This window comes from Abramis brama, assembly GCF_963993115.1.
Source record: "Abramis brama genome assembly, chromosome: 4".
In the NCBI taxonomy this organism is placed as follows: domain Eukaryota; kingdom Metazoa; phylum Chordata; class Actinopteri; order Cypriniformes; family Leuciscidae; genus Abramis; species Abramis brama.
The window spans coordinates 45,300,598-45,316,641 of NC_139966.1; the positions used below are offsets into that span (position 1 = coordinate 45,300,598).

The 16,044-nt window shown below is 39.5% G+C and overlaps 1 protein-coding gene across 2 annotated transcripts in view; it reads left to right on the top strand.

Annotated features, from left to right (window-relative positions):
• The first annotated feature begins 4,157 nt into the window (after window positions 1–4,157).
• Window positions 4,158–16,044, top strand: part of plxna4 (plexin A4) — a 201,461-nt gene continuing 189,574 nt past the window's right edge. Inside the window, exon 1 of one of the 2 annotated variants that reach the window (XM_084111368.1) lies at window positions 4,158–4,688. The gene's annotated coding sequence lies outside the window, so the exon portion shown is untranslated. Of the gene's footprint in view, window positions 4,689–8,127; window positions 8,382–16,044 lie in introns of those variants that run through there. The other variant, XM_084111369.1, reaches the window with a different exon arrangement.

Consider the following 16,044-nt stretch of genomic DNA (forward strand, 5'->3'; position numbering starts at 1 on the left):
ATGTATGTGAAAACACTGGCTTAATTAAAAAAAAAAAAAAACTGAATATCAAGTTAGACTCTGAAGGCAGATATTGTAAGAACAGATGAGGTACACTTGTTCCCAGCAGTGACATGCAGGGATGCAGTTTCTGAAATCAGTCTTGAAACACACACAGAAAGCAGCCAGTAAGAGGGTGGACACTTTTATGAAGGCAGACACCATAAATCCTGTCCTTTCATTGGCAGCCCATAAATATTATTGTCCATGGTGTAAAATGGCTTTGAAATTGACCCTAGCGAGTGTGTACAGATTTTGTATGCATGATGTAATGACATAAATCTAGTGTGGTGCCCCATAATGCAGAGAAAGATGACCGATGAATGGATATTATGGAGCTGGTACGTGCAACCACTCTCAATCGGTTCATTCAAAGCCCTGATTCATTCACAAGCGAAACAAATCACCCTCTTGATGAGCGAGTCATTGAATCATTCATTCAACCGAATTGTTCAAAACACTGATTCATTTAAGACTGAAACAAAAAAAACGGTGCATCCGAAATCGCAGTTTAAGTATGTTCTAAATATAAATGTGTGTGTTAATGTAATCCGGACGTATTTGCCAGGTACATTTAGCCTATTCTTTGAAGAATACTGTGAATTCGGGTATACCTTCTTTTTTTTTGTCACATGTTTTCCACCTACTATATAGTAACTATGCAATTTCAGAGGCAGCCACTGTCTTTGAGTGAATCATTAAATCATTTACTGAACTGGTTTGTTCACAAACACTGATTCATTCAGGAATGAAACAAGTAAGCGACTGATTTGAATGATTCACTCGCCTAATTCGTTCAAAAGACGTTCAATTCGTTCAATTTATTCAGGAAAGACGCAACAGTTAACTGTGAATTTTTTTATTGGCAGTGCAATATTAGATGCATTAAATGACCATATTGTGTGTAAAATGTAAGCTGATTCGTTTGTGTTTTTAGACTGTTAAGCTGACCTCTATTTCTCTTTTATACACTAACACAAACTTGAGGACCCAAAAAGGACATAACATGAGTCACCCTCATGCTTCGCTTCCTTCATCCTGTTCTTTTTAGGCCTCAAACACTCCATTCAATGTTATTGATCATTCCTCAGCAGACTCAACCTGTCTGAGGAATCTATCTGCAGGTGTCAGCGGAGAGAAATTTATGAACTTTAAATCTACTTCATTGCACACACACTGATCATTTGAGCGATGCTAGATTGTACCTCTCTGTCATGAACAGGAATAATATATCTTAACTAGATTCTTATCTAGAGTAACTGACAGAAAATCACTGGAAACACTGATTGCTTGACAGAGGACTAGATCATGCTCTGTCATGTGAAGGCAAAATATTTCATTACAAGATGTTTATGCATAATAAACGATGTAATTAGTAAAACATACAGTATCTGTGACGGTTTGAGAAAGTAAACTTTCAGAAATAAACCATGCCGCCACTCGTTTTACTTGTCTTTATAGTTTGACATTGTCGTGCTGTGCTTATCAATGGCCTTTCCTCTGGTCCACATCCTGTCTACACCGTGTCTATTGATCAGACTGACAGAAAAATGGTCAGTATCGGGGTCCAGATCTGTTTTAATTCCACTGTGGAACGTTTGTTTAAACTGACAAATTGTTTGTGTGTTTATTTTGTCTTTTAAATTAATTTTATCGGACAGGTCCCAGCCACTGGGACAAGGGCTAGAAGTGTAACAGATTACAAAGTTGACCCTTCTGCCGTCTCAATCAATGGCGCCCAATTGTACAATGGAACTTTGGTGTTTTCACAGACATATTCAATGTTGATTCATTGTCTCTGCATTGATTTACAAAAAGGTCAATGTTCTTTACAGATGACAATTCTTTCAATAGTATAATCCCTTTGTTTTATAACAGATGACTTTGACTTTGCAGTCGTCCTTTCCTAATCTCCTTCATTCACAGTTGGATATAAAATGTTCACAGAGAAAATGTTGTCAGACACTGCAGTTCTAGCCTATAATTTATCATTGTTATATAAATGTGTGCATATATTTTTAATCATCATTGTGAAGAAGTTGCATGGAATCATGCCGCTTAGTTTATTAGTTTATTACATTATTATTGTTATTATTGCTAGGAATGGTATCTGTACCATATCGGTTATTGGTAATATTTTTTGGGGGGGTTGATTTATTGTGAGTGTGTTTTAAGGCTGAAATTGGATCTTTCATTGTATATGCTAATTTTACACTATTTTTACTTTTAGATTAAGTCAGCGTTGGAAGATAATCTTTAACATGCTTATAATTAACACTTTTAAACAAAGTATTTAGCTAATCTCAAAATGATTATCCATTTTTAAAAAATATATTTTAATGTTGTGATGCCTACATTTAACATCATTTAAAATTATTAATTTCAAGTTTTTGTAATTTATTTAGACAAAGTATAGAATTTTGTTCAGTTTCATTGGTTATCAGCTTACCATTTATATATTGCTAGTTCTCTATTATTTAATAAACAATTCATCAAACAATAAAGCCTGAAAAATAGAAGTCATGAACTTTTATGTTCCCTGTTTTAGCGTTCCTAAATGTATATCATATAATATATGATAATGTATATCATATAGAGAGAGACTTTAGAACTGTATCCGTACAGGTCAGCACAGCTTGTACATTTATCATCATTATACCAAAGACGTGTATATTGATTATTGGTCGTTTAAGATTGATTCCTCAGTTTGCTTGTATTTAAATGTCCTAAAATCTATTCATTATTTTTTACAGCTTATGCAAAGCATGCACAAGGCCATTAAGTTGTCTACAAACTTACCACTTTCTTCAACTATTCACTTAAATTGGATAATTGGGAAGAATCGACCCATTGGATGACCAGAGCATCTTTGCTATCCCCAAGTAATTAGACATTTAAACACCCAATCCTAATCCAAAACACCACCACGTCCTTTTAAAAGTTTATTAGTTCGTCCTTCCAAATACCTGGCACCGGACTGGGAATTTCTGAATATTCCCACGGGTCATCAATACATGCAAACCTCTCTTGTACTGCTCACCTTGAATTTAGGAAATAACTCACATGGTGCTTGTAAATCAGTTTAGTTAAACAAGCCAATTAGGTCAAATAATAATAAAAAACAATTAAAATGTTTAAAAACAACTGGGGTGAAGAGTTTACGTATACACTTTAAAGATCAACACATGCCTGGTTTACATTTCAGCCTCGTACAAACAAACAAACATCTCAGATCTGAACTGACTGCTGTCTTCAGGGTTGAACAAATGAATGAACACAAGACATCCAATGATTATTGTCTTTAGAAATGAATGACTGGTCCCACTTCCAGATCAAAAAACACTTGTTTCAACTCGTTAGCTCATTATTAGAGGCGTTATGTCCTGAAACGAGTCTCAAATAAGAGAGACATCCGAAATGTGAAGTTTGGTGTCCTTCAGGACCAGGGTTTGTCTGTGGCAGGGTCGCAGGTGGAATATGCATGCAGTACTGTATTCGCCTGCAGGTGGAGCTGTGATGCAGTGTTTTGAGTGCTTTGCGTTCAGGAATATTGCAGTGAATCAACCTATGATGCCAACCAGTATTTTGCTTCATATACAGCAAGGTGGAAAAGTTCGTCAGATTGTTGGTTAAGAAAGTAATGCACGTAGCCAAAAATCAAATAAACCTGTTTCTGCAATGCGATTATAAAACATTTATAACATTTCCACCTTCTTTTCATACGTTTATTAATGAATTTGACCGTCTGGCTTGTTTTTGTTTTATTTGCGAATATTTATTTTGATTTATCTCCGATGAATAAAATAATAAGCGTAAATAAATTGGTGTAAAGCTAATCTCCTGACAAAATGTTTGTCTTGCATGTTAACATCCTAATCTCCATCTCCAACTGATCTTGCTGATTAGATATTCAAATCCGTAGAGCGTTCTGTCCGCAGTATTATGTTCAGCCGCGTGTTTCCCCCAAATCCGTTCCACGGTGTAATGCATGCATTATAAACACATTAAAAGACATTGGGGCGCAGCATATGCCTCATTCATGCCAGCCGCGCGCGCTGATTGCAGCCAATAAGATTTTACAATTAGCCCAATCAGCGGCCAGATTCGGGATGTCACTGCGGGCGAGTCAGGAGGGTTTGTAAAACAAGACAGTCGCTGCGTCTCAGCAGAAAGCCACTGACTCACGCCTCTCCTCTGGTACTTGGGAGTCAGCTGCGAACCAGCAAACTCCGAAACAGCCGCTCTGATCGACTGCAGCGCACACGGCGCGTTCCCACAGCTGCTTCTGCTTCTGCACGCGGAGTTCCAGTTGCCGTTTTAGCGCGCTTTAAATTCTGTCAATCAGCACGTCATGATGGAAACTACAGCACGAGCGGCAGTTTTAACGGTCACCTCGCCAGCGCTTCAGCTTTAGTCGTTGATGGGATTCTGAAGCTCGTCTGTCGTTTCTGCCTGAGGAAATTTAACGCGGAGGATCTTTGCGATAACAATAAGTGTCTGTGATACTCTCAAACACAGCGAATCGAGTGTTTTTAAAGGGCGTCTGGCTGTATTTGTGGAGTAAGTGAGTTGGGATTCCTGTGAAGGTGCCCATCATCCGCAGTGTGAGCGCGACTGCGGCGGTGAGGTGAAATACGCAGCGAGAACAGGTAAGCGCTTGACACGGGACAACCGTATAACAGGATTGGTGTTTTACATCTTCAACTTGTTATTTAACGGAATAGCGACTGGGAAATGTTATTTGAGCAGGTAGGTAAGCGAGGCGTGTTACCTGCTATGTAGTATAAGGGCGTGCTGTGAGGAGGGCAATGCACCATCCGCACCCGTGCGTTACTGGATTGTGTTATTTTACTCTCTGGAGCTTTTATCGTTTAAAACTAGGAACAGCATAGGCTATCGAGATTTTTATACTGCAGTTTTAAGATATGCAATTCTTTATGGAAAGCACATAAGCGCATAGACTGTCAACGACTCTTAAAGGGATAGTTCACCCAAAAATTATTTTCTGTCAACGTTTGCTCAACAACCTCACGTTGTTCCAAAGCCCTTTTACTTTCTGGTTAGCAGATGTTGGGCATAACGACAGCCTCTGTCTCCGTTCACTTTTATTGTATGATTATTAAGGCTGTCAGTCCCTAATATTGTGCATTACACCCTTTCGTGTTCCACGGAAGAAAGTCAGACATGTTCGGAACAACATGAGGTTAAGTTAATGACACAATTTTTAGTTTTCTCTGATCTGTACCTATACGACTTAAGATTATAAGATTGTTATTACAGTTTGTCACAACATCAGTCTCAAGGCGTGATTTATGATAGAAAGTGGAGTTGACGCAATTCGCATGCTATTCATTATTTTACGCACATGTTTCTCCGCTAAAGCGCTATTTTGGAAAGACTCTGAATGGCTGGCCAGAGATTAAACGCTACACACAGCACTGTTAAAAGTCTAAAGCAATAAAAGAGAGAGCCCGTTACTGGCACGCGGCTGCCGCGCTCGCGTTAACTCGAGAGCGCAACTTGTTCTCTGTGAGCCGCGTGCGTGAGCGCTTCCTCTCTGCGCGCGCTTTACCTGTCGGCACAGGGTGGAGAAAGAGCGGCTGGCCATCATGTGTGAGATTTTACCCTCAGCATTTCTGGCAATTGTCGTGCTATTTGCAGATACGAAGTGTGTCATACTGTTTGGCACACCTTGGTTCCCCGTAATCGTGCGTAATTTTCAGTTATTTCATCAGGGTCATCAAAACAGCGGTCTGTTTTACGCGCCCATGGTGGTTCTATCTATCTATCTATCTATCTATCTATCTATCTATCTATCTATCTATCTATCTATCTATCTATCTTCTGTTTACATAGAGAGATGTAATTATGGTTGGATAAAGAGTTTTACCCTAATTTGCATGTGAAATCAGGGGCAGCTGCAGTAATGTCATGACTCTGTTCACCGAGGGGTCCGTTGACCATTTGAGCCATTGTCTTGTCTCAAAGCAACACACCTGCAAACCCTTATGGCTGCCTCAATGCAGCCGAGATCAGCTGAGGACACATTCTGATGTTCAGTCTGTCCGTTGAACACATTACATGTCTTCTGCCCTCACAGCTGTGGAAATGAGTATCATCTTCAGTAATGCATCACTGCTGTTTGCAAACCTTCTAATTGCCAGTTTCTCACTGACTTCAACCTGAACAGTTTTGTTATACTCGGCTGAGGGTGTGAGTCTGGGGGGTTTGTACGGGAATATAAAGTAATCGGAAGAGTTCACTTGCTTGTGGTGAGTGATATTTCACGAAGGATTCCATTCATAGTGGGACTTCACAGTGTTCACAGACGCTGACTGTGTCTTGAGGTTTGTGTATAAATTATGAATTCATGAAGATTGTGTTAATGAAGTATTTTAGCTTTTGTGAACCGAGTGGATTTGGTTCTCTTTAGAGGCTAAGACAGGGCTTTTGTGCAGTGAGTGAAGGATTGTCTCTGCATGTTGGCAGTTGTGGCTTGCCTTTCAAGAGCAAAAAGCTATAGGTGAATGGCAGTATGTGTTTGCATTGGCATGCAGTCGAGAGGCAACAATATGGCAGTTTTTTGTTCATTCGTTTGTATAAAGTGTAGGTGTAGATGAATGCGTTAAGCACTCAGTGCAGTCAGGGTGCCCCTGAGTTTCAAGGAGAAACAGCAAGTACTATCAGACTGTGATAAAACACGAAACTTAATCATTTCATCGTGTTCCAGTGGCGTTTCAGCCTTGAATGCTTGACAGTCTGCTAGTCTCTTTGCCCCCAGAGAGCTTTAAGAGACCTTAAACGCAGTGCTATCAGCAAGGATGAATATAATGTTGACATTTTTCAAAGTCTTTCTCTTCTTGGCTGTAGTTGAGAGATAAACTTGGAAATTGAAGGGAATATGGGATGCATAGAATGAAAACATGGCATTATTAATAATGTGAGAGAGACAGTACTTTATATTATTAAAATATTAGAAATGGCATAGTTGTTAGAATGAGTCCACTGTATTGAGCAGATATGTAGCATGTAAGAGTGTGTGTTCACATGCACTAGAGTGTGTGTTCACATGCACTAGAGTGTGTGTTCACATGCACTAGAGTGTGTGTTCACATGCACTAGAGTGTGTGTTCACATGCACTAGAGTGTGTGTTCACATGCACTAGAGTGTGTGTTCACATGCACTAGAGTGTGTGTTCACATGCACTAGAGTGTGTGTTCACATGCACTAGAGTGTGTGTTCACATGCACTAGAGTATGAACGAGCAGTTGAGATGAGGCTGAATGACTGGTTTGGAAACTGGTGAATGACTCTCTCTGTTCTTTCAAAGGAAGAGCCGCTTTCTCTGTTCTTATAGGTTGCTGATTGGCCAACCATGTTTAAGTTTTGCTATTGCCCTCCAGTGAAATATTTATTATTAATTTGTATTGAAGTTTGGCTATTGTTCTTTTTGGGTGATCCAGAACTGATGCAGTTATGGTGAGAATAATGGCTTTGGTTATCTCTTCTACGTTTTTTTTTTTTTTAAACCGTGTATGGAGTTTATACATCTGTTGTTCTGTGTACTGTGAGAGCAAGTGTATCTTTACCCTGTTATCCAATTAAATAGCGGCTTGATGAGTTGACTTTGGGAAACTGATCTTGAACTGCATGAGCTTTGAGTAAAAATGTGTTTCATTCGAACAACTCGGTAAGACACAATAGCCAACAGGAATCTTAGAGGAAGAAAAATCAATTTTTGTAATCTTGTTGTGCTTAATGAGACTCTGCTTGAATGTTTCCCTCTACTGGCCTGGTGAAAACCTGTTTGCGTGTGTGCGGTTGGACAAATGAACCATGTACCAAACCCTTCTGTTTGGTTACTACAACAGTTTTTACGACTTATCATCCCACTATTTGTTTTAGTTTAGCAACAGACACGTGTTTGGCGTCATCGAAATTTGTCCTTTTATGTATGTAACGTGATGTTTCTGTGGGAAGTAAATGAACTTAGTACCTGGATCTGTTTTGTGCATTGGCAGAACAGTTTATTTGCACAGTAAATATTTATGTTAGGAACATAGCGAGAACATTGCAGATCTGTCCGTGCATATGACCATATGCTCATGTCATGTGCAGTTCTGTGTGCAACTGGATGGGATCTGTAGGTAAATGTGTGAATTGTGAGTGACAGTTCTGTCTGCTTGTGACATCTTCAGAATAGACCCCCGCTGTGCGTCCCCCACGTCCCACCGCGTGTGCGTGCTGGTGCGTACGTGAGCGCCTGTGTCTTTGTGGATAATGAGGAGAGAGTGATTTCCACAAGTGAGAAACTCAGCTTCCTGTCACCACTGTGGTACATGTGAGTCCCATTACGAAACTACAGGCTGTCCGTGTTTGCTTATATCTGCTTTTTTCAACCCCCTGTTTTTGTCATCTTTTCAAAATGGCTGTTTGTTTTTTTAACAACTTAATCCTTGTGTTTACAGTACAAGCCTGTTGGTTGTAAATTTCACTAGCACCTCATTTGTGTGGTGCAGATAATCCAGCAATGGAAATATAATAAGAAAGCTTTGGATTTGATGTTTATGTGGTGTTGCAGTTTAATTTCAATGTTAGACTTTATTCCCACATGCCTTGTGATCTTAGACTAAACATCAGGACTAGTAGGCTAACCCAAAGGTTATGTTCAAATCTATGAACTAACAGCATTGTGCACTTAACTCTGTTCACACTGACAATTATTTTGGGGCAGAAAAGCAACTGAAAGTCATTGGATTTCAATGAGGGTTGCTGAAAAAAATTTGGATTCACGCCATGCCCTGTTACACAGCAGACACATGCCACTACTAGCAGCCGCCAATGCAGTGTCATTGTGAATTGGGGTTATGTTGTTCCAAATGTGGAAAATTTTGCTATGATGAACTTGGTGATATAACCTCTCCTCAGTGTAGTTTCAGTAATATACCTGAGGAAAAAGAGCAGAACCAAGTATTTCTGGTGCAGATCTTCCCAGGGGTTAGGCCACGAGGATAATATTGAAAACATCCCTCTATGCTGGCTTTTATATTTGCTTCTGCTAAGCCATGCGTGACAGGTAATAAATTAGTTTTGTTTCAGATGCGAGAAATGATTTGAAACCTGCAGACAGGCATACATATCTCATTTCTTTTGTAGGTGAACTTGCTGTTTGAAACATCCTCAAATCTCGGTTTTAAAGTGGTGTCAGAATATTTTTTTTTATTTTGAAGTAAGATTGTGTCCCTGACCCTTCAGGGAATTGTACTTGTGATTTGAGGCGAGTCGACTTCTTGTTGACTTTGGTTTCAATCTGTTTAGCATTTTGTCTGGGAGATAAAAGTATGGTACATTTGCCTTTGACGTTTGTGCATTCTGAGTTGCCAAGGTAAGGTTTAATTCACCCTGACAGTAAGCATTGGACTAAACAAACCAACATGTTTTTCGCTGTCTTGATTTCTGTAGGCACAGGTTCCATTCAGCAAACTGCAACCATGTTGTAAATGTCTGTAGCCTACTATATAACAGATGCATTGAAGCTCGGCAGTGTGTACTGTATGTCTGCAGTTGCATTTGTGTATCCAATCTGTGAATGTCTATGTGGTTTTCTTTCTCTGTGTTCTGTGCATTAGGCATCTCCGTTGTATCAGTGAGCTTCAGTCCCTCAGCCACCCACTCACACATCTATAAGTGTTCCCATGGAAACATGACTTTTTAGCTCCATTATCCCTCTTAATGTACCTCATCACACATACACATACAAATCACAACTGCAGTGTGGGCTAGAGGGCGCCAGTGAGTCCTGTCATCATGGGCAGTGATAAAATTCAAGGTGAATGGTCATTGAACTCATTCCATAAATCAGCATGGTTCATTTGTCATCCATTGAATAATCAGATATCGGATATGCTGAGTTGATTGTTAATTGAGTGTTAATTATTTCTCCTTTATAGGAATCCACACATTTTTCAGGATTATGAATGGTGCTGTATCATTTCAGGGATGCAGACAAGGAATTATAGCTGTTGCACGGTCCTCCTCATCAGCATTTTGTGCCCCTGCCATCCTGTATTTTTCCATCACCTTCAAGTTAAACGTTTTCAAGCCCTCATTGGATGTGCTTAAAAGTTATTTTACTTGGCACAGCTTAACATGATTGAAGGTGATATTTGAATCTTGTCAGGGTGATTCATGTCACTGCTGTGCTTTGGAATGGAACATCCTCTTAGAGTAAAAAGGGAAGATAAACATGGTAAATGCACAGGTTATTTCCAGTGTCACTGTGATTTAGTTTCTGGGGAACAGTCATGCATGCTCACCCAGACCCCTCGGATTCACTCGCACAAGAAATGTGACGTGGTTAAGCATGTAGAAAATCAAACTAAACAGCCTGACCAACTGCAGAAAGGGAAAGAAAAGAGGAATGGATTACGTTTCTTTCATCACAAACCACAGGAGCCCCCTGCTGAAAGGACTCGAAAGCAGCCTTCCGTGTTTACGCCAAGGGCTCTGACAAACAGAGCGAGGGAGGAAGGTAAATAGAAAACAGAATGGAGTGCTATCTTCCTGTCCCGACTCCTGCACGCAGATGAGGAGAAGAGCGCTGGCGTCAGGCCAGGAGCAGAAGGCTGGGCGCAGTGGCACCCGCAGCTCGTTCAATGAGAAAGTTGTGGCAAAAAGTTCAGAAAATGAGTCCACCAACAACCACGGACCGAATTTGCATTTGATTTGTATAAAATGCATATTGATGAGACTCGTCTGCATATGTTTTTGTAGCCACTTGTGACGGTAGAGTGATGTGTAATCTACCAGCGGTGGACAATAGCTCATCTGTCTACTCGCACGCATATGGATGGAAGTGAGCACATCACGGTCAGCCTTCATCAAAGATAACTTCTGTGTGCGCCTCATTCTTCATTATCTCTACATATGACACCCATGATGGTTTGCCTCCAGGCCATTACCAGTGTGACATCTTCACTCACGCTACCAAGCTTGTGGGTCTGTGTGTGCGCTCATGCAAATGTCTTTATCATCAGCACTTGAATGGTGCTATTGAAAGTCGGTGTGACCGGGAGACCATAGTGCAGACAGTAATAATTTTTTTGTGGGATAGGGTTGCTTTTGCCTTTATGGTCATATCTGGACTGTAGAGCCTTGGAGTAGGAAGCAAAGGATAATGCATTGAAAATGCTTTTGTGTGTGAGAGAGACAGAGAGCGAGAGAGTCATATTGATGACTCATACACTTTTGATGTAATTCCTCCAAAATGCCTCTAAATGAGTGAGTCATTTCTTGAACTAATTCTTAGCAGTAATTTAACGGCTATGGTTGTCTGAATAATGTGTTATCAGAATAACTTCATAAGACTTGACACAAGCGGATATTGACTTGACTCACAGCATGATTCTTCAAAAAACAACTGTAATTATCACAATAGCTCTAATATAAACAGTCTTGAAATACAAAGTAATTTTTGCATGGGGAGGAGAAATCCAATAAAAATCCAAGCATACAAATATTGTCACCTTGTTCTTAAACTCTCTGCTGCCTTATGATTATACCAACTGACATTGTTGACTGTTGTGTTGCTACTGTTACTTGATTCGTCTCTTGCCGTTTCAAGCTGTAATATGCACAGACGCAATGTTTTTTGTCTTTGCTAGAGGAACAATTTTAGTTGCTTTTCTTGTGACCTTTTGGGAAACTGTTCTCATCTCTATTCTCTCTCCCTCTGTCCATTCTTCCCTTTGGTCTCACAGTTAATGTGGAGGTGATGATTTATCACTTGTGTGAGTCTGTAAGAAAATGGGTTTTCTCCTGGAACAGTGGTGGAGCTGACAGATTCTTTAAAACTGTGCTTTGCAGCCTCACTGGCAATTGCAATGTGGTTCCAAGCCATTCCAGTGTGTTCAATTGACTCTGATGGGGCAGTAATTTATTTTAGGCTTTGAATCTGCACACATCTGCTTTCTGAGTGCTAGATTTAATAGGAAAAGCTACTGACAGGGTCTTAGTGCAGTTTAGCCTAAGTGTGTTAGAATTCAGCAGTCATGTTCCTAAAGTGTGTCCACTAGGGCTGCACGATATTGGGAAAAAAATTACATTGCGATATTTTTTTCCCAACGATATATATCGCGATATTGCGAGCCATCAATCCAGGCTAAAGTCAATAATTACCATTCCATGTTATTAATAATTTCACTAATAAGCAAGCTTCATTACAAGTGACAAAAAGGCCACTTAATATTTTATTCCAGAAACATTTTTCTCTCAGAATTCGGTGAACGTTCTACACAGGACCTAACATTCTTCAGGTTCTAGGACCCGAAAAATTATGTTTTCTGTGCTGATTCAGTGACGCGTTCATGTAAACGGCACCTAGAACCAGCAAAAGTAATGATTAATAATATGTAAAATATTACAGTGAGTCATTTTAATTGTTTATTAATAAACAAGTGTTTTCTGTAAAGATGAAGCTGACAATTCTACTGACTCGCGATCTTCGCAGCAGTGATCGGGAGAAATGCACTTTTCATACAGATTACATTTTTTTTTAATGGTTCTTCTGTAGATAATAGTTATATTTCTATTTTTTTTTATTATTATTGTTATTTTTATGTGTGTGAGGCGAGTAGACTACCTTTTATGCTGAGTTTCGGTTCATGGATGATAGCTTAATCTCCAGTTCAGGCGCTGGCTGCTATATTTAATTTTTAGGCTAGGCCCTATTTATTAAATCCAGAAAATTGGATAATGAAATACTGATTAAAATTAAGATACAATTAATACAAAACGAAATTCGTTTTAAAGAAAGGCTTTGTGCTTTCTGTTTGAGGTCTCTGTGAAAGTTTTAAAGCCGTCTTTTAGTGCGGCTTTCATAACAGTCGCGTGACGCGTCCATAATGTCACGTAACATTGTTTTTTCCTCATAAATGCGAACACGAAACGATTTTTTTAAAAAGACAACCATCCACGACTTTATAACACTCCAGCAAAGTAGCCTACCTCTTTTTGGTCAACATCCTCTTTGTAGACGAAATAGGCTAGTCCCAAATAGCTGATTTTGATTTTGTTGCGGAGGATCCTCTTCGTCGCGCATTTTTAGCTATAGGATTGCCAGTGAATGTTGGCTGTGAGCGTGAGCGCGGCACAGCGAACCAATCACTGTGCAGGCACGCGGAACGCGTATGTCACCCCAGCAAAAAGCCATACAACAAACTAGTGTTTACTGTGTGCTACCGTTCTCTTACACTATGGGTGCTACTAACGTTACCCTTCGCATCGCATGTTCCGGCGATGTGACTATCGCTCATTTGCACATCGCGATGTCGATGTTAAAACAGAATATCGTTCAGCCCTAGTGTCCACCCTCATCAGATCACCGCCAACAAGAGGGAAGAGGCTTCATGATTTATGGCAAGGGCTTATGCCCAGTCCTAAAGGCCATTCACAGCCAATGTGATAAAGATGATAAATTTAATAATAATTTTAGCTACAAAGTTTTAATAATCATTCTAATTGTATGAGAACAGGGAAGTCCACACCACACCTGAAATGATAACGGCACTGGAACAATATGCTCATCACAAGCTCCAGATGAAATCTGCAGAATCTTTTCCACATTTCATGTGCTTATTTTGAGGAATAGTTAGCTAAATTTACCTGGACACTCACAGAAATGCATGAGAGTTCTGACACTTTTGAATGGAAAATTCTAGGAGGAAGACTTAATCCAAGATTTCACTTAAGGAACACTGAGATGATTAGTGTGTGTGGAGACTGGGAGGGTAAGTTGGATTACCAGTGTTGAAGCCAGTGGTGTGTATCAGGGCCTCAATTCCATGGTTATTCCATCCCCCCTCTCACACACACACACACACACACACACACACACACAAATTAAAAACACAGTTTAACGGTTTATAATAATCAGTCCAAAGCTTGTGATTATCAGGCATTCATGTCTAAGAAGTTAATCTTCCAGGTCCAGTTCATCCAACACTGTTTGGACTGTATTGGGGGAGATTGCGTATTAATACTGTGTGTAAACCAGTTCTAGATGGGTCAGCTGCAGTTCAGCTTGTAGAGCATGGCACTAACAACGACAAGGTCATGTATTCGGATATTTGAAATTTGTTTCCCAAATGAGTAAATGAGTGTCTCCCTCGTCTTTCTTGATGTGGACTGTGTTGGCTTTTAGTTTCAGAGATCATATCTGATTTTTTTTTTTACATGCAGGTCCTCCATACTTCATTATTCAGTTCACTCTGACTGTGGCAGTTTGCCTTTAGGCTAAAACAGAGTCTGTTCAGTTACTGTTCTAGAGCCAGCTGTTGCCATCTAGCCACGATCATTATTGAAGACAAAACTAAGCTCAAGTCAGCTGAAACCTTTAACCATCTTTCCTTTAGTTGATGAAATTTGGCATGCAGTGATGACAGGCAGACCCCACCCTCAGGCTGGCCCAGCACACATCAGCACTGTATTACTGACTCCGCTGTGTGGAAAATGAACTTTTATGATCTCTGATTTATTATCTGCATCAGTGGCTCTGAAACGCCCCAGGATTGCTTTGAGGAAAGCTGAAGGGAAAAGCCTTCAGTCTGGGTGAGAAATCAAATCCACACCCCCCTCATCGACACCCTGTCCCTCACTGCTGATCACACATGTATTCTGTGGTGTGTGCGTTCTGAGTTATGCATTCAGTGTTATACCTGCATGTTCATGTCTTGCATATGTTGTGCAGTAATGTGAGTTTTATATTTCCACTTTGTTGTAGAGTATATATTTAATTTATTGTTAATTGATTTGTTACATGTATATTATTTTAATTTAATTGATTTTTAAAGTTTTATTTAAAAATCAGTTAAATTTTATTTGAATACATGATTATTTTATTTATTTTGAACAGCATGTTATTTATTTACATGCACACAGTTGCTGTGCCATTTGTTGGCAATATTTCACACTGCAGTCTTTCTCTCTTTTCACATGCATTTTATAATCTCACAACTCAGCTAAAATGTATTTTTTCTTTTTCTTTTAACGCTGCAGTTTCAGCAGCAGCAAAGCACTGCTCTGAAACTCTAGTGTGCTGAATATATTTGTGCTAGAAGTGGCTAACATCTTGATTTAAGGTGCTGAACTGTGCATTTGTCTCACAGCAAGTGCTGGGATCATAAATAAGACCCTCTTAAACACTGAGAGGTGACCTCTCATGAATGTCATTGAACTTTTCCACACACTACTTGATTAGTTTTCAGAGTGAGCAGAGAGAAAGTACATAGAAAAGACAGTAGAGAGCACATGAAAGTTTCAATATGCAGTTCTAACGTGGTGTGACTGACCAAGGATGTGGGTCCCTTCCCTCGTCTCATATCTGGAGGTGAAGAGAGAGACTGAGGGAATGTGGAACATGTTGAGAATAGACATGATTTGTCTACAGGATCAGGGTCTCTTGTCTAAAGTAGGGATGCAAGATATATCAGCCATCTTGCCGATATATGATCAGTTTCAATGTTATCGGTCTGATAAGAGAATTTGCCCGATATCTTAAAGCCGATATATAGCCTAATTGATTATTTCCTTCAGCGGAGACACTTCAAATGCACACTCATCACCATGATGGTTTTAAATTGCTTGAAATATGATTGGAATCACTTCAAAAAGGAATCACTTCAAAAATGAAAATGCAGTTAAGTGCAACACATGCACACAAGTCTGTAGCTTACATAAAATTGTAATCAGGCCTTAAATTAGCATATAAAGATTTGGATTTATCGGCCAATATATCAGTAGTATCATCTTTCAAATATAAAGAATCATCGGTTATCAATTTTTATTTTTATTTTCATATCAGTGCATCCCTTGTCTAAAGGCTTTTCAGTGGCATCTGAGAGTTTGAGAGATACAGTTGGTTAGAATTAGCTGAGAATTTATTTTTTTTAAGAGTAGTGATTGACCAGTATATCATATGGATGGATGGCTGTTTAGTCCAACTTTGA